Source organism: Arachis stenosperma, chromosome 6 (assembly GCF_014773155.1).
Source record: "Arachis stenosperma cultivar V10309 chromosome 6, arast.V10309.gnm1.PFL2, whole genome shotgun sequence".
Taxonomy (NCBI): Eukaryota; Viridiplantae; Streptophyta; class Magnoliopsida; order Fabales; family Fabaceae; genus Arachis; species Arachis stenosperma.
In genome coordinates, this window is record NC_080382.1 from 118,324,977 (window position 1) to 118,348,679 (window position 23,703).

General features: G+C 37.0%; 1 non-coding gene across 1 annotated transcript; it reads right to left on the bottom strand.

Moving 5' to 3' along the window:
* Positions 1 to 4,984: 4,984 nt before the first annotated feature.
* On the bottom strand, positions 4,985 to 5,092 carry LOC130938123 (small nucleolar RNA R71). Its single transcript, XR_009069301.1, has one exon. It is a non-coding gene; the product is annotated as a small nucleolar RNA R71 (small nucleolar RNA).
* Between the last annotated feature and the right edge of the window lie 18,611 nt (positions 5,093 to 23,703).

Genomic DNA, 23,703 nt, shown 5'->3' on the forward strand with positions numbered 1-23,703 from the left:
ATTTCTTCTTCTTCTACTCTCTTCTTCCTTCTTTTGCTCGAGGACGAGCAAACCTTTTAAGTTTGGTGTGGTAAAAGCATTGCTTTTTGTTTTTCCATAACCATTTATGGCATCCAAAGCCGGTTCAACTGAGAAGGCATGACCTCAAGCCCATCACCAAGAGAAAGATGGAGCAAACAAGAGACCCCTCTCATCAAGAAATCCCTGAGATACCTCAAGGGATGCACTTTCCTCCACAAGACTACTGGGAGCAAATTAACACCTCCCTAGGAAAATTAAGTTCCAACATGGGACAACTAAGGGTGGAGCACCAAGAACATGCCATCCTCCTCCATGAAATTGGAGAAGATCAAAGGATCATGAGAGAGGAGCAACAAAGACAAGGAAGAGACATTGAGGAGCTCAAGCACTCCATAGGATCTTCAAGAGAAAGAAAGAGCCGCCATCACTAAGGTGGACCCGTTCTTTAATCTCCTTTATTTTTCTGTTTTTCGAATTTTAGTGCTTTATGTTTATCCATGTTTGTGTCTTATGATCATTAGTGTCTTAGTGTCTATGCCTTAAAGCTATGAATATGAATCCATCACCTTTCTTAAATGAAAACTGTTTTTATCACAAAAGAACAAGAAGTACAGGATTTCAAATTCATCTTTAAAACTAGCTTAATTAGTTTGATGTGGTGACAATACTTGTTGTTTTCTGAATGTATGCTTAAACAGTGCATATGTCTTTTGAATTTGTGGTTCATGAATGTTAAAATTGTTGGCTCTTGAAAGAATGATGAAAAAGGAGACATGTTACTGAGGATCTGAAAAATCATAAAATGATTCTTGAAGCAAGAAAAAGCAGTGAATACAAAAAAGAAAAAAAAAGAGAGAAGGAGAAAAACGAAAGAAAAGGGAGAAAAAGAAAAAGAAAGAAAAAGAAAGAAATAAAGTTGTGATCCAAGGCAATAAGAGTGTGCTTAAGAACCTTGGACACCTCTAATTGGGACTTTAGCAAAGCTGAGTCACAATCTGAAAAGGTTCACCCAATTATGTGTCTGTGGCATGTATGTATCCGGTGGTAATACTGGAAGACAGAGTGCTTTGGGCCACGGCCAAGACTCAATAAGTAGCTGTGTTCAAGAATCATCATACTTAACTAGGAGAATCAATAACACTATCTGGATTCTGAGTTCCTAAAGAAGCCAATCATTCTGAATTTCAAAGGATAAAGTGAGATGCCAAAACTGTTCGGAGGCAAAAAGCTACTAGTCCCGCTCATCTAATTTGGAGCTTAGTTTCATTGATAATTTGGAGTCTATAGTATATTCTCTCTTTTTATCTTATTTGATTTTCAGTTGCTTGGGGACAAGCACACTTAAGTTTGGTGTTGTGATGAGCGGATAATTTGTACGCTTTTTGGCATTGTTTTTAGTATTTTTGGTAGTTTTAGTTGAGTTATTAGTATATTTTTATTAGTTTTTAGTTAAAATTCACTTTTCTGGACTTTACTATGAGTTGTGTGTTTTTCTGTGATTTCAGGTATTTTCTGGCTGAAATTGAGGGATCTGAGCAAAATCTGATCCAGAGACTCAAAAGGACTGCAGATGCTGTTGGATTCTGACCTCCCTGCACTCGAAGTGGATTTTCTGGAACTACAGAAGCCCAATTGGCGCGCTCTCAACGGCGTTGGAAGTAGACATCCTGGGCTTTCCAGCAATATATGATAGTCCATACTTTGCTCAAAATTTGATGGCCCAAACCGGCGTTCAAAGTCACCTCAAGAAATTCCAGCGTTAAACGCCGGAACTGGCATCAAAATGGGAGTTAAACGCCCAAACTGGAATAAAAGCTGGCGTTTAACTCCAAGAAGAGTCTCTACACGAAATGCTTCATTGCTCAGCCCAAGCACACACCAAGTGGGCCCGGAAGTGGATTTTTATGTCATTTACTCATCTCTGTACACCATAGGCTACTAGTTCTCTATATATAGGACCTTTTACTATTGTATTTTATCATCTTTGGACATCTAGTTCTTAGATCATTGGAGGCTGGCCATTCGGCCATGCCTAGACCTTGTTTATGTATTTTCAACGGTGGAGTTTCTACACACCATAGATTAAGGTGTGGAGCTCTGCTGTACCTCGAGTATTAATGCAATTACTATCGTTCTTCTATTCAACTCCGCTTGTTCTTTGTCCAAGATATCACTTGTTCTTCAACTTGATGAATGTGATGATTGACACCCATCATCATTCCACCCATGAACAAAGTGACTGACAACCACTCTTGTTCTACAAGCATCTAAGGCTTAGTGAATATCTCTTGGATTTCTGATTGCACGATGCATGGTTGATCGCCTGACAACCGAGTGCTCGCCTGACAAACGAGCCACCCATTCCGTGAGATCAGAGTCTTCGTGGTATAGGCAAGAACTGATGGCAGCATTCAAGAGAATCCGGAAGGTCTAACCTTGTCTGTGGTATTCTGAGTAGGATTCAATGACTGAATGACTGTGACATGCTTCAAACTCTAACCTGCTGGGCGTTAGTGACAGACGCAAAAGAGGGATTCTATTCCAGTAGGAGCGGGAACCAAACCGGTGATTGGCCGTACTGTGACAGAGTGCGTGAGCATTAGCTTTCACTGCGAGGATGGGAGGTAGCCACTGACAACGGTGAAACCCTACACGAGCTTGCCATGGAAAGGAGTAAGAAGGATTGGATGAAGGCAGTAGGAAAGCAGAGAGACGGAAGGGAAGGCATCTTCATACGCTTGTCTGAAGCTCTTACACCAATGATATACATAAGTATCTCTATCTTTATCTTTATGTTTTATTCGTTTATCACTATACCCATTTGAGTCTGCCTGACTGAGATTTACAAGATGACCATAGCTTGCTTCATACCACCAATCTCCGTGGGATCGACCCTTACTCGCGTAAGGTTTATTACTTGGACGACCCAGTGCACTTGCTGGTTAGTTGTGCGAAGTTGTGTTTATGCCATGGTATTGAGCACCAAGTCTTTGGAGCCATTACTAGGGATTGTTTATGTTTTGAAAAGTATTGATCACAATTTCGTGCACCACTTAGATTAGGTATTTTTCAGAGTTCTTAAGAATGAGTTCTAGAGTTTCATGATGATCTGTTGAAGTCTGGTTGGCTGTGAAGCCATGTCTAATCTTATTGGACCGAGGTTTCAACTGATCATCACAAGAGCTTGTTGATCTCTATCAATCTTGCTATTGGAGCAATGATCTGCTAAGGCTTCGCTGGCCATTGGCCATGTCTAGTATTTTGGACCGAAGCTTTCTTTGAAAGCTTGGCTGGCTGTGAAGCCATGTCTAATCTCTGGACCGGAGTCTTAGACTAGCATTGCAATGATTCCTGGAATTCAAATTAAGAATTCTGAAACCTTTATTTTCTATTTCCATATAATTTTCGAAAAATCCAAAAAAAATTTCAAAATCATAAAAAAAAACCAAAAATATTTTATGTTTCTTGTTTGAGTCTAGTGTCTAATTTTAAGTTTGGTGTCTTGCATGCATTGTTTATTCAATCTTGGTTCTATTTTCAAGTCAATAGTACAGGGAACTGAAGATTCAGAACATGCAGCAGAGGAATTACACAGAAAAAGCTGGGCGTTCAAAACGCCCAGTGAAGAAGGACAGACTGGCGTTTAAACGCCAGCCAGGGTGCCTGGTTGGGCGTTTAACGCCCAAAAAGGTAGTGCATTGGGCGTTAAACGCCAGAATGTGCACCATTCTGGGCGTTTAACACCAGGATGGCACAAGGGGGAGGATTTTGTTTTCAAATCAATTTTTTTTCAACTTTTCAAAGTTTTTCAAAATCAAATCTTTTTCAAATCATATCTTTTCAATCAAATGTTTTCAAAATCAATTTCTTTCCTTTTTCAAAGATACTTGCTAACAATTAATGATTTGATTGAACATTTCAAGTATGCTGCCTTTTCTGTTGAGAAAGGTTTAATGTTTGAATCATATCTTTTCTTGTTAGGCAAGTCATTAATTTTTTAAAATCAAATCTTTTTAAATTGTTTTCAAATCATATCTTCTCAATCACATATTTTTTTTAAAACCAATCATATCTTCTTAACCTCATCTTTTTCAAAATAGTTTTCAATCAAACCTTTTTTACTTCTAATTTCAAAATCTTTTTCAAAAATCACTTGATTTCTCTCCCACTTTTATTTTCGAAAATTAATTAGTGTTTTTCAAAATGTTTTCAAATTCTTTTACTTAATTTTCGAAAAAATTTCCTCCTCTCTTCTCACATCCTTCTATTTATGGAGTACCATTCCTCCTCAATGCACAATTCAAACTCTATCTGACTAAGTTCGAATTCTTCTCCTTCTTTCTTCCATTTTTCTTTTCCTCTGACACCTCACGGAATCTCTATACTGTGACATAGAGGATTCCATATTTTCTTGTTCTCTTCTCTTTCATATGAGCAGGAACAAAGACAAAGGCATTCTTGTTGAAGCTGATCCTGAACCTGAAAGGACCTTGAAGCGGAAGCTAAGGCACAACTCTCTGCAGAGGACCTAACAGAAATCTTCAAAGAAGAAGAACCCATGGCAGCCGAAAACAACAACAATGCCAACAATGCAAGGAAGGTGCTTGGTGACTTTACTGCACCTACTCCCGACTTCTATGGGAGAAGCATCTCTATCCCTGCCATTGGAGCAAACAACTGTGAGCTTAAGCCTCAATTAGTTTCTCTAATGCAACAGAATTGCAAGTTTCATGGACTTCCATTGGAAGATCCTCATCAGTTTTTGGCTGAGTTCTTGCAAATCTGTGACACTGTCAAGACTAATGGGGTTGACCCTGAGGTCTACAGACTTATGCTATTCCCTTTTGCTGTAAGAGACAGAGCTAGGACATGGTTGGACTCACAACCTAAAGAAAGCCTGGACTCATGGGAAAAGCTAGTCAATGCCTTCTTGGCAAAGTTCTTTCCACCTCAAAAATTGAGTAAGCTTAGAGTGGAAGTCCAAACCTTCAGACAGAAGGATGGAGAATCCCTCTATGAAGCTTGGGAAAGATACAAACAATTGATCAGAAAATATCCTTCTGACATGCTTTCTGAATGGAGCATCATAGGTATTTTCTATGATGGTCTCTCTGAACTGTCCAAGATGTCTTTGGATAGCTCTGCTGGAGGATCTCTTCATTTGAAGAAGACGCCTACAGAAGCTCAAGAGCTGATTGAAATGGTTGCAAATAACCAATTCATGTACACTTCTGAAAGGAATCCTGTGAACAATGGGACTAATCAGAAGAAAGGAGTTCTTGAGATTGATACTCTAAATGCCATTCTGGCTCAGAATAAGATATTGACTCAACAAGTCAATTTGATTTCTCAAAGTCTGTCTGGAATGCAAAATGCACCAAGCAGTACTAAGGATGCTTCATCTGAAGAAGAAGCCTATGATCCTGAGAACCCTTCAATGGAAGAGGTGAATTACCTAGGAGAACCCTATGGAAACACCTATAATTCTTCATGGAGAAATCATCCAAATTTCTCATGGAAGGATCAACAGAGACCTCAACAAGGTTTCAACAACAATAATGGTGGAAGAAACAGGTTTAGCAATGGCAAGCCTTTTCCATCATCTTCTCAGCAACAGACAGAGAATTCTAAGCAGAACCACTCTGACTTAGCAACCATGGTCTCTGATCTAATCAAAACCACTCAAAGTTTTATGACTGAAACAAGGTCCTCCATTAGGAATTTGGAGGCACAAGTAGGACAGCTGAGCAAGAAAATTACTGAACTCCCTCCTAGTACTCTTCCAAGCAATACAGAAAAAAATCCAAAAGGAGAGTGCAAGGCCATCAACATGGCCGAATTTGGAGAGGAAGGAGAGGAAGTGAACGCCACTGAGGAAGACCTCAATGGGCGTGCACTAGCCTCCAATGAGTTCCCTAATGAGGAACCATGGGAATCTGAGGCTCAAAATGAGACCATAGAGATTCCATTGGACTTACTTCTGCCTTTCATGAGCTCTGATGAGTATTCCTCCTCTGAAGAGGATGAGTATGTCACTGAAGAGCAAGTTGCTAAATACCTTGGAGCAATCATGAAGCTAAATGACAAGTTATTTGGAAATGAGACTTGGGAGAACGAACCTCCTTTGCTCACTAAAGAACTGGATGACTTGTCTAGGCAGAAATTACCTCAAAAGAGACAAGACCCTGGGAAGTTTTCACTACCTTGTACCATAGGCACCATGACCTTCAAGAAGGCTCTGTGTGACTTAGGGTCAAGTGTAAACCTCATGCCTCTCTCTGTAATGGAGAAGCTAGGGATCTTTGAGGTACAAGCTGCAAGAATCTCACTAGAGATGGCAGACAATTCAAGAAAACAAGCTTATGGACTTGTAGAGGATGTTCTGGTAAAGATTGAAAACCATTACATCCCTGCTGATTTCATAGTCCTAGAGACTGGAAAATGCATGGATGAATCTATCATCCTTGGCAGACCCTTCCTAACCACAGCAAAGGCTGTGATTGATGTTGATGGAGGTGAACTAATCATTCAAGTGAATGAAGAATCCTTTGTGTTTAAGGCTCAAGGATATCCCTCTGTCACCATGGAGAGGAAGCATGAAGAGCTTCTCTCAAATCAGAGTCAAACAGAGCCCCCACAGTCAAACTCTAAGTTTGGTGTTGAACCCCCACATTCAAACTCTAAGTTTGGTGTTGGGAGGCCACAACCAAACTCTAAGTTTGGTGTTGAACCCCCACAATGCTCTGAGAAAATGTGAGGCTCCATGAGAGCCCTCTGTCAAGCTACTGACATTAAAGAAGCGCTTGTTGGGAGGCAACCCAATGTTATATTTTATATTTTCCTTTGCTATTTTATTTTATTTTGTAGGTTGATGATCATGAGAAGTCACAAAATCAATTGAAAAAGCAAAAACAGAATGAAAAATAGGAAGAAAAACAGCACACCCTGGAGGAAGAACCTACTGGCGTTTACACGCCAGTAAGGCTAGCAGGTGGGCGTTTAACGCCCAGTCTGGCACCATTCTGGGCGTTTAACGCCAGAAAGGGGCACCAGACTGGCGTTAAACGCCAGGAAAGGGCAAGAACCTGGCGTTAAACGCCAGAAATGGGCACCAGCCCGGCGTTTAACGCCAGAATTGGCTAAAAACGCAATTTTGCATGTCATTTGGTGCAGGGATGACTTTTCCTTGACACCTTAGGATCTGTGGACCCCACAGGATCCCCACCAACCCCACCACCCTCTCTCTTCTTTACCCATTCACCAATCACCTCAATACCTCTTCCCCAAAAACCCTTCACCTATCAAATCCCATCCTTCTCTTCACCACTCACATCCATCCTTCATGAAACCCCACCTACCTCACCATTCAAATTCAAACCACTTTCCCTCCCAAACCCACCCATAATGGCCGAACCCTACCCCTCCCATCACCCCTATATAAACCCTTCTTCACTTCTTCATTTTCACACACCCTAAACACTACTTCTTCCCCTTTTGGCCGAAACATAAGCCTCCTCCATCTTCCTCATTTCTTCTTCTTCTACTCTCTTCTTTCTTCTTTTGCTCGAGGACGAGCAAATCTTTTAAGTTTGGTGTGGTAAAAGTAGTGCTTTTTGTTTTTCCATAATCATTTATGGCATCCAAGGCCGGAGAAACCTCCAGAAAGAGGAAAGGGAAGGCAAAAGCTTCCACCTCCGAGTCATGGGAGATTGAGAGATTCATCTCAAGGGTGCATCAAGACCACTTCTATGAAGTTGTGGCCTTGAAGAAGGTGATCCCCGAGGTCCCTTTTTCACTCAAAAAGAGTGAATATCCGGAGATCCGACATGAGATCCGAAGAAGAGGTTGGGAAGTTCTTACCAACCCCATTCAACAAGTCGGAATCTTAATGGTTCAAGAGTTCTATGCCAATGCATGGATCACCAAGAACCATGATCAAAGTGTGAACCCAGATCCAAAGAATTGGCTTACTATGGTTCAGGGAAAATACTTGGACTTTAATCCAGAAAATGTAAGGTTGGCATTCAACTTGCCTATGATGGAAGGAGATGAACATCCTTACACTAGAAGGGTCAACTTTGATCAAAGGTTGGACCAAGTCCTCACTGACATTTGTGAAGAGGGCGCCCAATGGAAGAGAGATTCAAGAGGAAAGCCGGTTCAATTGAGAAGGCATGACCTCAAGCCCGTGGCTAGAGGATGGTTGGAGTTTATCCAACGCTCAATCATTCCCACTAGCAACCGGTCCGAAGTTACTCTAGACCGGGCCATCATGATTCATAGCATCATGATTGGAGAAGAAGTGGAAGTTCATGAGGTTATAGCCCAAGAACTCTATAAGGTGGCGGACAAGTCCTCCACCTTGGCAAGGTTAGCCTTTCCTCACCTCATTTGTCACCTCTGTTATTCAGTTGGAGTTGACATAGAAGGAGACACCCCCATTGATGAGGATAAGCCCATCACTAAGAAAAGGATGGAGCAAACAAGAGACCCCTCTCATCATGAGATCCCTGAGATGCCTCAAGGGATGTACTTTCCTCCACAAGACTATTGGGAGCAACTGAACACCTCCCTAGGAGAATTGAGTTCCAACATGGGACAACTAAGGGTGGAGCACCAAGAACACTCCATTCTCCTCCATGAAATTAGAGAAGATCAAAGAATCATGGGAGAGGAGCAACAAAGACAAGGAAGAGACATTGAGGAGCTCAAGCACTCCATAAGACCTTCAAGAGGAAGAACAAGCTGCCATCACTAAGGTGGACCCGTTCTTTAATCTCCTTGTTCTTATTTTCTTGTTTTTCGAATTTTCATGCTTATGTTTATCCTTGTTTGTGTCTTGTGATCATTAGTGTCTTAGTGTCTATGCCTTAAAGTTATGAATGTCCTATGAATCCATCACCTCTCTTAAATGAAAAAATGTTCTTAATTGAAAAAGAAAAAGAATTGCATGAATTTTGAATTTTATAACAGTTTAATTATTTTGATGTGGTGGCAACACTTTTGTTTTCTGAATGCATGCTTAAACAGTGCATATGTCTTTTGAATTTGTGATTCATGAAGGTTGGCTCTTGAAAGAATGATGAAAAAGGAGACATGTTACTGAGGATCTGAAAAATCATAAAAATGATTCTTGAAGCAAGAAAAAGCAGTGAATACAAAAAAAAAAGAGAAAGAGAAAGACGAAAAAAAAAAGAGAGAAAGAAAAAGAAAAGAAAAAGAAAGAAATAAAGTTGTGATCCAAGGCAAAAAGAGTGTGCTTAAGAATCCTGGACACCTCTAATTGGGGACTTTAGCAAAGCTGAGTCACAATCTGAAAAGGTTCACCCAATTATGTGTCTGTGGCATGAATGTATCCGGTGGTAATACTGGAAGACAGAGTGCTTTGGGCCACGACCAAGACTCAATAAGTAGCTGTGTTCAAGAATCATCATACTTAACTAGGAGAATCAATAACACTATCTGGATTCTGAGTTCCTAAAGAAGCCAATCATTCTGAGTTTCAAAGGATAGAGTGAGATGCCAAAACTGTTCAGAGGCAAAAAGCTAAAAGTCCCGCTCATCTAATTAATATTGATCTTCATAGATGTTTTTGGAATTCAATGCATATTCTCTTCTTTTTATCTTAAATTATTTTCAGTTGCTTGAGGACAAGCAACAATTTAAGTTTGGTGTTGTGATGAGCGGATAATTTGTACGCTTTTTGGCATTGTTTTTAGTATGTTTTTAGTATATTTGGTTTAGTTTTTAGTATATTTTTATTAGTTTTTAGTTAAAATTCACTTTTCTGAACTTTACTATGAGTTTGTGTGTTTTTCTGTGATTTCAGGTATTTTCTGACTGAAATTGAGGGACCTGAGCAAAAATTTGATTCAGAGACTAAAAAGGACTGCAGATGCTGTTAGATTCTGACCTCCCTGCACTCGAAGTGGATTTTCTGGAGCTACAGAAGCCCAATTGGCGCGCTCTCAACGGCGTTGGAAAGTAGACATCCTGGGCTTTCCAGCAATATATGATAGTCCATACTTTACCCAAGATTTGATGGCCCAAATCGGCGTTCAAAGTCACCTTCAGAATTCCCAGCGTTAAACGCCGGAACTGGCACCAAAATGGGAGTTAAACGCCCAAACTGGCACAAAAGCTGGCGTTTAACTCCAAGAAGAGTCTCTACACGAAAATGCTTCATTGCTCAGCCCAAGCACACACCAAGTGGGCCCGGATGTGGATTTTTATGTCATTTACTCATCTTTGTAAACCTTAGGCTACTAGTTTTCTATAAGTAGGACCTTTTACCATTGTAAAAAGAGATCTTGGGACATCTAGTTCTTAGATCATCTGGGGGCTGGCCTCACGGCCATGCCTAGACCTTGTTCTTATGTATTTTCAACGGTGGAGTTTCTACACACCATAGATTAAGGTGTGGAGCTCTGCTGTACCTCGAAGTATTAATGCAATTACTATTGTTCTTCTATTCAATTACGCTTGTTCTTGTTCCAAGATATCACTTGTTCTTCAACTTGATGAATGTGATGATCCGTGACACTCATCATCATTCTCGCCTATGAACGTGTGCCTGACAACCACCTCCGTTCTACCTTAGATTGGGTGGATATCTCTTGGATTCTTTAACCAGAATCTTCGTGGTATAAGCTAGAACTGATGGCGGCATTCAAGAGAATCCGGAAGGTCTAGCCTTGTCTGTGGTATTCTGAGTAGGATTCAATGATTGAATGACTGTGACGTGCTTCAAACTCCTGAGGGCGGGGCGTTAGTGACAGACGCAAAAGAATCACTGGATTCTATTCCGGCCTGATCGAGAACCGACAGATGGATAGCCGTGCCGTGACAGGGTACGTTGAACATTTCCACTGAGAGGATGGGAGGTATCCACTGACAACGGTGAAACCCTTGCATAAGCTTGCCATGGAAAGGAGTAAGAAGGATTGGATGAAGACAGTAGGAAAGCAGAGAGACGGAAGGGACACAGCATCTTCATGCGCTTATCTGAAATTCCCACCAATGAATTACATAAGTATCTCTATCTTTATCTCTATGTTTTATTCATCATCTATACCCATTTGAGTCTGCCTGACTAAGATTTACAAGATGACTATAGCTTGCTTCATACCAATAATCTCCGTGGGATCGACCCTTACTCGCGTAAGGTTTATTACTTGGACGACCCAGTGCACTTGCTGGTTAGTTGTGCGGAATTGTGATGAAGAGTTGAGATTGCAATGAGCGTACCATGTTGATGGCGCCATTGATGATCACAATTTCGTGCACCAAAGAACATAAGATGAGAAGACACCACATCCAACTCAAAACCTTAAGGTGTCAAGTTAATGGGTCTCTCATCTTATAAACTCCTCACTCTTCCTTGCTTTCTTTGATGTGGGACTAACTTCAACACTCCTCACACTTGTAACACTAACAATCTCCCCCTCAAGTGTGAGCCTCCACATCAAGCATCAACTCCCCTCTAGCTCCTCTACCACCATGAGTATTCGTCCATCACACCGCCGCAAAACACCGCAGGACACGCCGCCCGGACCACCTTTGCCGGGAAGACTTTCGATGCTTCACCTTGAATACCCCTTAAAACCACCAGACCGATTAACCATCGGCTCTGATACCACTTGTTGGGCCGAACGTGGAGAGCTCTCGACAACTGGGAAGACTTCGGGGAGAAATCAAGTGAGAGAACATAAGATGAGAAGACACCACATCCAACTCAAAACCTTAAGGTGTCAAGTTAATGGGTCTCTCATCTTATAAACTCCTCACTCTTCCTTGCTTTCTTTGATGTGGGACTAACTTCAACACTCCTCACACTTGTAACACTAACAAAAAACCGTCCAGAAATCGCTGGGGGCGATTTCTGATACGTACAGCACGTGGCTCATGCGCGCGTACGCATCATGCACGCATACGCGTCGCTTGTCTGTGCACTATCCATGCGCATGCATACTTTGCACGTGCGCATCACCGAACAATAAGGAAACTATGACAAATTATATATCATTTCGAAGTCCCGGATGTTAGCTTTGCAACACAACTAGAACCGCCTCATTTGGACCTCTGTAGCTCAAGTTATGATCGATTGAGTGTGAAGAGGTCAGGCTTGACACCTTTACAGTTCCTTCAGCTTCTTGTATTCCTTCCACTTTTGCATGCTTTCTTTCCATCCTCTAAGCCATTCCTGTCCTGTAATCTCTGAAAACACTTAACACACATATCAAGGCATTGAATGGTAATAAGAGAGGATTAAAATTAGCTAAATTAAGTCCAAAGAAACATATTTTCAATCATAGCACAAAATCAGGAAGGAAAATGTAAAACATGTGATTTCTATGAATAAGTGTGAGAATAGTAGATAAAATCCACTCAATTAAGTACAAGATGTACCACAAAATAGTGGTGCATCACAAGTGTTTATCTTAATTGCATGACAAGTGTCAAAAAAACAATGAATCACAAGAGTACAAGAGTATTGCATCTAGGGGTGTTCGCGGTGCGGTTTGGATCGGTTTTGAGTCAAAAACTCATCCGATCCGAACACTAATTTTACTTGCGGTGCGGTTTGGATTGGATGATGTTTTAAAAAAAATCCGATCCGATCCGATCCAATTTCAAGCGGTTTGGATTGGATTGGATTTGCGGTTTTGTAAATTAAAAAAATTAAATACATATAACAAGTCTTAACATCAAATTTTAAATAATTAACAATGACATAATAAGTCTCAACAATATCTTAAAAAACTAACGATAACATAACATAGAAATAAAATTATAAGTTAGTTAAAATAAATAATAAATAACATTTTGAACATAAACTATTTATTAAATAATAATAATACATGAATAATATAAAAATATATAATAAATTAAACATGTTATAAGTATAATTATAAATATAATAATAAAATAATAATATTATAGTACATTGTGCGGTTTGGATTGGATTGGATCGGTTTTGAAAAGTAGATCCAAAATCCGATCCGATCCAGCGGTTTGTAAAAAATAAAATCCAATCAGATCCAAATTAGTGCGATTTTAATCGGTTTCGGTTTGGATTGGATTGGATGAGCGGTTTAATTTGGATCGGTTTGGATTTGAACACCCCTAATTGCATCATAGAGCAAAAGCAATGGGGCGGGAATTTGAATCAAATTCAAATTCAAATCTATTTTGTTCCAGATATGCTCTTATCCTCTTATATATCTTAATTTGTTCACATTTTTCATACGAAAATTTAAAAACTAAGATGTCAACAAATTTTTTAACGAGAAGAGAACACAACGGTGAAGAGAAAAAGCACGACAGAAGAAGGAGAAGAGGGTGGCGATGAGGGCAGCGCCGCAGCGGTCATAAAGAAGGAGGCTAGATCGATAGAGAAAGGAAGAGGAATAAGGGATGGCAGTGATACAGGCCATCGCTGCTGTTGGATGCGTAGAACTGCATCCACCGCAGAACGGCGTCGCAGACGTTCCTTCGCTGGCAGGTGCTGCAAATGAAGCATGGTTTGTTCTCTCCATCACACGCTTTTTTTATTGTTTGATTTATTTTTTTATATTGTTTTTTTATTATTGAAATGCAACTTCTTGAGAAAAATGTTAACAAAGTTTATACTAGCGTTAATAGATTTTCTCACATTGTCGATGATTTTGTTTGAATTCCTTCTTTTTTTTGTTGATATAAGCTTCAGGTTTCCATCAGTTTGGCCTATGACTCAGTTTTTAATAAACTAGAAATTGGAAATTGTAAAAAGGATACTCATACACATGATTGATCGATGGTGAGGAATCGGCGCCAGAGATGGTGATGTGAAGCGCGACGCTGACGCACACTAAGTATGTAGTAGCGATGGCCCAACCCCCATCGTTATGAATCAAACAGCTTTGCCTAAGAAAGGCCAAGTCGTGCAGTGGCTCACTCCATCCCTAAATGACTTCAAGCTTAAATACGGTGAGATTAGTTAAGTTTCTCTAATCTATGTTTTCCACGAATCTTTTTATGTTTCTGGTGTGTATGGCTAGTTAAAGATTGTCATCTGGTTTAATAAATTATTTTTATTCTGAACAATTGTGTTTTTTGGAGCAAAAACATTTCTGTGGCTGGTGATGCAGAGAACTGTCTTCCTTAGTTACTATAGTTTTAGTGTGTTTGTGTATCTGATTTTTATTTTCTGTTTTATTTTCAGATATATTATAGCTGCACAACTTATGGTGAAGTATGGAGGGCTAAGTAAAGAAGGTGAATTCAAAAATAACGATATTGAGACCAGGATTTAATACTGTGGAGTTTCCAATTAATGAGGGGTGTCTCATGCATTATTGTTCTCCTTTTTTTCTAGATTTAGTTTTTTCATTTATAACATCAAAGTCCAAAGCATTGTATCATTAGAATACGTAACATCTCTTGACCTAGGTAGATCTGTTGGACCTATCAAAAAAGTAAAAGCTTGCAATTTTCTTGAATCTTTAATTTGTATAATGCAATGGCAATCCATGATGTGATAACAGGTCCTTAGAATAGAATATATATAGTCTGTCATCGTCTATGTTCTTTTATCCTCCTTGCTTTTTCCAAATGCATGGATCCAGAGACCATAGGGGTAAACCAAAAGAGGGAAAGATAATTATTAGTGGGAAGATTCATTTCTCTTGAATGGCACAAGAAAAATGTAGTTGATCTGATTTGTGCTAATTTCAAATCAATTAAGAACTGATACTCTTCTATTGTAATTTATTTACAACTTACAGCTAGGCAAATGCAAAGATATTTTAGGGAAGCAGGTGCTTATTAGCATAGTATGCCCACAAGATGCAAAAGTTACAACTCAATTTCCCAAGGTTAGTTCTTAATGTCTATTTTGTTATGTCTAATGTCTTTTGTCTTTTCACTTGATTTTGTTATGTGCTAAATTTCATTATTTTGTAGCATGAATTATGAGAATTCATTTTCCGTTGCAGTTGGGAGAGCGATTGGTAAAAAAAAAAAAAGAAGGAAAGATAGCGCCAGATGATCTGGAGCTGTTTTCGTTGAGCAGTGAAGATGAAAAACAACAAGTCAGAGGTGGCGATGGTTGTGGATGCAGCGGAGACGAAGAATAGTGGCAGCAATGAGTTGTGAGTTGTGTTGCTCCTGTTATTGAAGAATGAGCAGCTAGCGGCAAGTTGACCATACCGGTGAAGAGAACGCAGAGATCTCTATCGTCCGCCATGTTGCAGAGGTAATTTACTCTCTAAAGGTTAGAATACTCACGCAAATAAAACTTATAAAGTGTTTCTTTGACCATTAAACTTCATCAAAAAATTGAGTTTCATAGATTTGAAAAACAAGAACACATTTCTTGAAAGGATATCATACACGAATGATTCTCAAAAGAAGGGTTTGATTTGAAAGGATATAATTTATGTATGATTCTATTTTTATTTTTAATATTTTTTGTTTTTGATTTCTGTAAATTTATTTTCAAATTCACTTTGTGCTTCTCATAAATAGAATAGAAAAAGTGAAGCTTGATATACTACTGGATGGAGTGAAGGCAGTAATTTCAAGTAAAAAAAATCTTATTGGTGGAGAGAACATTGGAGAAAAGACATTATTTGGCATTGAACTTTTATTTGTTGAAGATATTGCTTTTGTGATAAGTTCATTACTTTCTTAAATCAACAATGTGTGAGCTTCTTTTTCAATTCTTTGAACATTGATACATTAGAAGTTTCATTTTTATCATTGTCCAATTCCGTAGGTTGCAAATACTCAGACGCATATTCAATTCATGGAAATTATTTCCTTGAAAGATCTAGCATTTTTGAAGTTCCTCCATTTTTTTTTATCCAGGATATATTGGTGATGTATCGAAAGAAATTGAGGCATATGGCAAGATTATTTTTAAAGAGGTACCACTTAAGTTTTCTTCATGTTGAAAGGGTTAGATTGATTTCATTATCATCTCCATTTAAAATTAGATGTATCCTATAAAGATAATTGCATTACATTTACTCTTCAAACTGAGAATCATAGTGTTACTCCCCGTACTCTCAAGAGACACTTACCTTAAAATATTTCTTTTTTAATTTATTCTGCAATGTACCATTTCAGTTTATGAATGTTGATGAGTTTGGAAAACTCCAAATTAATACTTGTGATGAACAAACATTATTAAAAATATTTAATTGCAAAATTATTAGTTCAATCTTCATTAATTATATGCTAACTAATAATTTTGTGATGCAGGTTTTTAATTGGGCCGAACAAAAATAAAAATGTTGCAAAGCCCAAGTGTGAATTCTGTTCAGCTTTGATTTCAAAAATTATAACCAACAAAGTAGAGCTGAATTATTATTGGGCCAAAAATTAATTGTTGTTGCAACTAAGCCCAAACTTCACATTTGATGAGAGTTCCCTATGCATGATCCGAATCCACTAAGCATGTAAAGCATAGTTCCATAGCTTCCAACGGAACTACTTTAATCATCATGATGGATTTCAAATTTATTAGAATAAATTTGATAAGTGCATGGGAAATATGAGAGAGAGTATCATTGACATGATTGATGGCATTAACTTTACACGCCACCCAGGGAAGAAAAAGCAAGCTATCTTTAATTAACTTGTTTAATCACTTTGAATTGCTTTTTCTTCACATTCTCTCTTCTCTCTCATCTCTTTCTTCTTCTCTTTTCGGTTATTACACAGGAAACAATGGCTTCCATGAAAGCAAAATGGAGCTACCAAAACAAGGGAAGGACAAGCTACAAGTCCATCACAATGATGGCAAGAAAACAAAAAGTATGTTGTGGCTGAGAGAATCACCAAATATGGTAAGATTTGGTGAGGTAATCTCGGATCCTTCATACACAAAAAGAAAGAAGAAGATTCGGCCAGTAGGGAAGATCCTTGGAGGCATGGCTTGTCTTTGATTCTGATCAACCACCACAGGGAGTAGCTAGAGTGGCGAAGTGATGGTTGAAGGCAGAGATTGAAGCAGATGAAGTCATCATCATCATGAAGCATCAAGGGCCAGAAATCCATCTTGGAAAGGAAGCCAAGGATGGAGCGCTCGGATTGATGAAGAATGATGACCAAGGAAGGACTAGAGGTATTTGCATGTTGGTTCTTGCATTAGTTACCTCTTCTCTCTGTGTGGCCGAACCGGTTTTTGTTGAAGGAAAAGAAGCTGAGCTCGGGTTTGTGTTTCAACTGTGAAGGCTTCACTTCTCTATAAAAGAGGTGAACAGTCATGGTTTGATTCAAGGAGTAAGATTTGAGAGTGCAAGGCACAGAGTTCTCAGAGCTACCTAAGCTAGTAGTTCTCTTCTCCTTCAATGTTTTCTGTTTAGTATTTTTCTGTTTAATTTTGTCATGTCTTGAGTCTCATGGAAAAAGGCAAACAGTGAGGTTTGTATGAAAAAGCCATAGAGCGAAAAAAGGCAGAGAGTGCAAAATTAAAAGAAAAAGCCATAGATGTCTTAGAGTTCCTTTGTACATCTGTGTTGTGTTTCATGATTCTGTGGGAATCCCCTTGTAAGTTGGGTTAGCACTTTACAAGTTGTAATCTGGATGATTATAGTAAAATTCCATCATTGTTGTGATGGAGACTGGATGTAGGCTGCACTGCACTTAGCAGCTGAACCAGGATATATCTGGGTGTTATCTTCTCTCTCTTCCTACTTCAACTCTGTTTTTACTGTTCAAGATGAAAAATCAAAAATGTCTCGTGTCAAATGGCGAGACAAAATGAAAATGTCTCGTGACTAGGGACGAGCTAAAAACAGAAAAGTTTTTTCTAAGTCCAGCAAGTATAAGCAAGCAAGAAGGGGCTAAGATTCAACCCCACTTCTCTTAACCACTGAAACCATCAAATGTAAATATGTAATAGCTGAATATTAATTTAAAAGAATAAAAAAATCTCCAACTAAGTAGTTCTTTTTTATCTTTATACATGTATACATATGCAATGAATTAATTACATATTGGTGTTTGCAAAGAATCGGTTATTAATAGGTTTTTGCAAAGTTATCATAAAGCATTTCAATAAGCAATAATATTAGTGTTTCTTAAGGTCTTTTATTGATTTGCTTTAATAAGCATTCCATGCTTTGCTCTATCTGTGTGTAATCCTAAAATTATTATAGAAAAGTTTGACTAAAAGAAACTCATACATATTTCTGTTGTTCAATATGAAATTTTGATTTAATAGCTCCTTTTTTTAGATTTATACGTGGTAGGGTTGTGGGAACTTCATGATGATTTGGAGAAGGCTTTATCTTTGTTTAACTAAATGATTTAGTGTGTTTGTTGTTGCTTACCGCTTTTGTTGTTGGGTGCAGTCATCTTCAAAAATGTATTTGACAAGTGTATAGGCTAATTAATCAACAAGTAAGTTAAATTCTATGTCCAATTCAGTTCTTGCTATCTAATTGTTGATTTCATATCTATCAATTTAGAATTTTTTATATAACATTTGGATTTTGTGTTAAGAAAAGGTATATAAAATTAATTATATATCTGATAAAATTTACGGTATTTTTTTAAAGAAAAACCAATTGGGTGTTCATTATGTGAATGCAAATTAAAATTTCAAAGACCTATAATTTGCTTATCCATTTTTATAATAATTTGGTCAAAGTTATTCTATAAAATAGATAGAAAAATACGCCAAGCATATTGTTATGATTTTTATTGAACATTACAATTCCTTTTCAAAAATCAATTGAGTTTTCCAAAATTTATTTAGTGTTTTTATGCTTAAAACATTCTTTGAAATATTTATAAATTTTACATTTTTAGCAAACAAGAAGAGAATAAGTAGAAGTTTTTTAAAATAATTGAATATATTAAAATCATATTCATCAAAGAAAGGGATATTTATTTTGGTGCTTTAAACTTGAGAATATGCATAAACTAATAAATTTTTATCATTAACATTACTTTTTGTTATTGCTGCAATATATATCTTGACCCCTGGAGTTCTAGACAGTTTACAATTGACAAAGGTGGTTGAAATGGATTAGCATGGTATGTTGTTGAAACTAGAAAAGTTAACATTGTTAAGTATGAGCTGGACAAGGTAAGTTGACCTTTAAAGGTATGGTTCACATATTTCATTTCAGAAAAAATATCAATTTTATTGGCTTTTATATTTTTTTAAAATTCAATTTTAATGTCATATAGGTATTCTGTTTAGATAAAGGGAGACTATGAAAAATATCATCAAACATTGTAAGTTTCAATTGAAGTTATTCAATTATAATATGATACAATTATATCTGTTTTTTTTTTTTGTTCATTTCATCATTTGTGTTGCATATGGAACTCCCTAAATGTTACATTGTTGCAAACTTTTATGCATTTTTTTTGGTGAACCATGAGGCATTTATGTGGAACATGTGTTTTTCTTTAAACAAAAATATATTATACTGAATATTTGCCATTATATTCTTCTTTGTCATTGGGTTAGTGCCAGTTGTTGTCTTTTTTTATGGGATCAAAATTTATATCCTCTGTTTGATACTAATTATATCTAAATGAAAGATCAATCTGTAATTTACTATTTTACTTTATTTGAAAAAATAAAAAATCAGAAGAAAATTATATAATCTAAGTTTGGTCTTTGATTTTACTTTCCTTGGAAGATCAATTTGTAATTTATTTACTATTTTAATTAATTCACAAAATTTTTATTTGAATATTTTTAAAGAATTATTTGTTTATCTACTTCTCTTTTTCTATTTTTTTATTTTTACAGGAAATTTTATCTCTTAGTGACATAATGGTGGTCATTTGTTACAAATAAATGTGCCTTCAAGAATTAGCAGGTAAGAGAGAGAGAATTTTTCAAACATTTCAAAAGATGAATTTGTGAATTATGAAGTTCTTCATTGGTTCATATTAGTGCTTTTTTGTTTTAGTGGGATACAATTTGGCTTTTTCAACTATAGATCACTGAAAAATAAATAGTTGGCAACTATAGAAAATGGGAATAAATAACTTTTGATTGAAAGTAGTTTGTATCTTTTCTATAGTGGAAATTGAAAAAGAAAATTGAAGTTGAGAAAGAGAATTATCTTAATTTAATCCAAACAGTAAAGTTGATCTGATAATTAATTTTGGAAGGGAGTGTTCTAACACCAATGACATCTCTTGAGGCTTGGCAAGGGTTGGTTATTGTTGTTGGAACTGCAATTGAATTGCTTGAAATTGCTGAAAAGTAAGAACATCTCTCATCTGCAAAAGCCACCCCACTAATTTTTACATTGTGAAAAGATTTATTTGTTTAGGTCATTAGCTTTCACACTAATTTATATATATATATATATATATATATATATATATATATATATATATATATATATATATAATTTCATCTCTTATATACAACACAAGATTGTTCGGTCTTTGTATTATTATGTTTAATTATATTATACTAAGAAGTTTAGCCTTCATAACAAAAATATGATACTGGTGCACGGAATTGTGATTCACACTTTTCACAGTTCTGGTACAACTAACCAGCAAGTGCAATGGGTCGTCCAAGTAATAAAACCTTACGCGAGTAAGGGTCGATCCCACGGAGATTGCCGGCTTGAAGCAAGCTATGGTCATCCTGTAAATCTTAGTCAGGCGGATTCAATTGGTTATGATTTTTGATAATTGAAAGATAAATAAAACGTAAATTAAAATAAAGATACTTGTGTAATTCATTGGTGGGAATTTCAGATAAGCATTTGGAGATGCTTTGTTGCTTCTGAACTTCTACTTTCCTATTGTCTTCATCCAATCATGCGTGCTCCCTTCCATGGCAAACTGTATGTTGGTGGATCACCATTGTCAATGGCTACCATCCGTCCTCTCAGTGACAATGGTCCAGCTATGGTTTCTGTACGGCTAATCAACTGTCGGATTTCTCGTCTCGAATGAAAAATACCAGGCACAGCTACCGCACGGCTAATCATCTGTCGGTTCTCACTTGTGTCAGAATAGGATCTCTCTATCCTTTTGCACACTGTCACTGTGCCCAACATTCGTGAGTTTGAAGCTCGTCATAGTCATCCCGTCCCAGATCCTACTCAGAATACCATAGACAAGGTTTAGACTTTTCGGATCTTAGGAATGCTGCCAATTGGTTCTAGCATATACCACGAAGGTTCTAACCTCATGGACTCGGTGCGTGGATCAGAGACCCAAGAGACTATACTCCGGCTGTCGTCCAATGACTACGTTGAACATCATGTAGATCGCTTGTGGTTGTCAGGCACGCGGATCTTGGCTAAGCGAGTAACGAAGATAGTGGGTGATTGTCACGGATCGCCCCTTCATTCTGACTTAACTGAATTAAGTACGAGAGTATATCTTGGAGAAGAAGTAAGCATGAATTGAAAGAGAAACAATAGTATTTGCATTAATTTATGAAGAACAGCAGAGCTCCGCACCTTAATCTATGAGATGTAGAAACTCCACCGTTGAAAAATACATAAGAGAAAATAGCCTAGGTATGGTCGTGAGGCCAGCCAAGCATAAAGTTGATCAAAAGATTGAAAGATGATCCAAAAGATGAAATACAATAGTAAAAAGTGGTATTTATACTAAACTAGTTACTAGGAATTACAGAAAATAACTAACTAAGTGTAGATAGTGCAGAAATCCACTTCCGAGGCCCACTTAGTGTGTGCTTGGGCTGAGTATTGAGCTTTACACGTGCATAGGCCTTTTTTGGAGTTAAACGCCAGCTTGGATGCCAGTTTGGGTGTTTAACTCCAGTTCTTGTGCCAGTTCTGGCGTTTTACGCCAGAAAAGGGTCTCTAGTGGGCGTTTTAACGCCAATTTGGGCCATCAAATCTAGGGCAAAGTATGGACTATTATACATTTCTAGAAATCCCAAGATGTTAGCTTTCCAGCCTAATTGAGAGCGCGCCAATTGGACTTCTATAGCTCCAGAAAAACGCATTTGAGTGCAAGGAGGTCAGAATCCAACAGTATCTGCAGTCCTTTCTCAGCCTCTGAATTAGTTTTTTGCTCAGGTCCCTCAATTTCAGCCAGAAAATACCTGAAATTATAGAAAAACACACAAACTCATAGTAAAGTCCATAAATGTGATTTTTGCATAAAAACTAATAAAAATATAATAAAAAGTAATTAAAACATATTAAAAACTACCTAAAAACAATGCCAAAAAAGCGTATAAATTATCCGCTCATCAGATACCCTGTTTGGCTATGTTCAGTTTTCTTTATTTATTTGGTTTGCGTCAGGTTGTGCTTGAGATATGCCTTCTAAAAACTAATGTAGATATATTATCTAAATTTACTCATGATTTTGGTTTTCAACTTCACCCGGTATAATACTACTACATAAGCTAAGAATTTCCTTCAATATAGAAGAAATGTTTGCATAATTAATTTAATATTTTTTCTCCAGAATATATTTTCTACTAAAGTAATAATTTCTTACATGATTGTAGGCATAATTTTTCTTACATAACTTTTTGCATTCAAAGAAACTATACCGAGATAGTAATTAGTAGTGAATTGCTTTATATTATGACAGTTTCAAAGACATCATAGCCAGGGATAATTTGCAGAAGCATTGTATTATGATTTGACATAGTATAACATTTTAATCATTACATGAATTAATGCTGATTTTAGAGGACTAATTGATAGAATACATACAAACTCTCTTCGTCAATTTTCAATTCTTCTGTGTTTTACTTTTTAAAATTGTCCATCATTTTAAATGGCAATGATGGTGATGATAGAAAAGATGGTTTAATTTCTCTTAAGATATATACATAGATGATCGCTAAATATGATCTTAGTTGTCCATTTTGTAGTATTTAAATAAAATAGAAGCTTTGTAACTTAACAAATTAATGGCTAAATACATGTGTGAATTTAAATAGAAGCAGCTTGATTTATTCCATTTCTGCATAATTATCATTGTAAGTAAAGCATGCCAATAGGCAACAATATTGGTATTTCTTAAGGTCCTTTATTGATTTGCTTTAATAAGCATTTTTAAATGAGTATATTGTAAGTAAAGTATTATATGTTGTTCTGATTAATGATATTGTTCCAATATAGATTAATTAAGTTCTATGCTCAGTTCTAACTTGAACATGTGTGTAATTCTGAAATTAAATTTAAAAAAGGATAACAAAAGAAAACACATTACTCAATCTGAAATTGTGATCTAATAGCTTTCTCTTTTTCATATTTATAAATGCATGAATTTTCTTTTGTGAAGCTACTTTTATCACTATAATGAAAAATTTTTAAGTGAACATTATACCTTTTCTTTCGGGCAGTAGTTTGTTTACAAACTCTAATTGCTTTGCATTCCAAGAGAACAGAATTGACCAGATTAGAACAAACAATATAGTTAGCGTGAACAGTTTTGTCTAAATCAAGTGTTGAATTTCAGACAGAGAAAAAAGACTATCTGCCTGTGAGGATCTTGGAGCTGATGTTGTCGTCAATTATAAGACAGAAGACTGTTGCACGATTAAAAGAAGAAACAAGAGCGAAAGGTATATTATTCTCTAAATTTTGTAATTAATTTGTGCAATAATTGAAGCATCTATCTCAGTTGCCACTGCCTGTATTGTTGCAGGTGTTAATGTCATTATGGATCAAAATTTAAACGGTAGAAGTATTGATAAAAAGCTTTTCT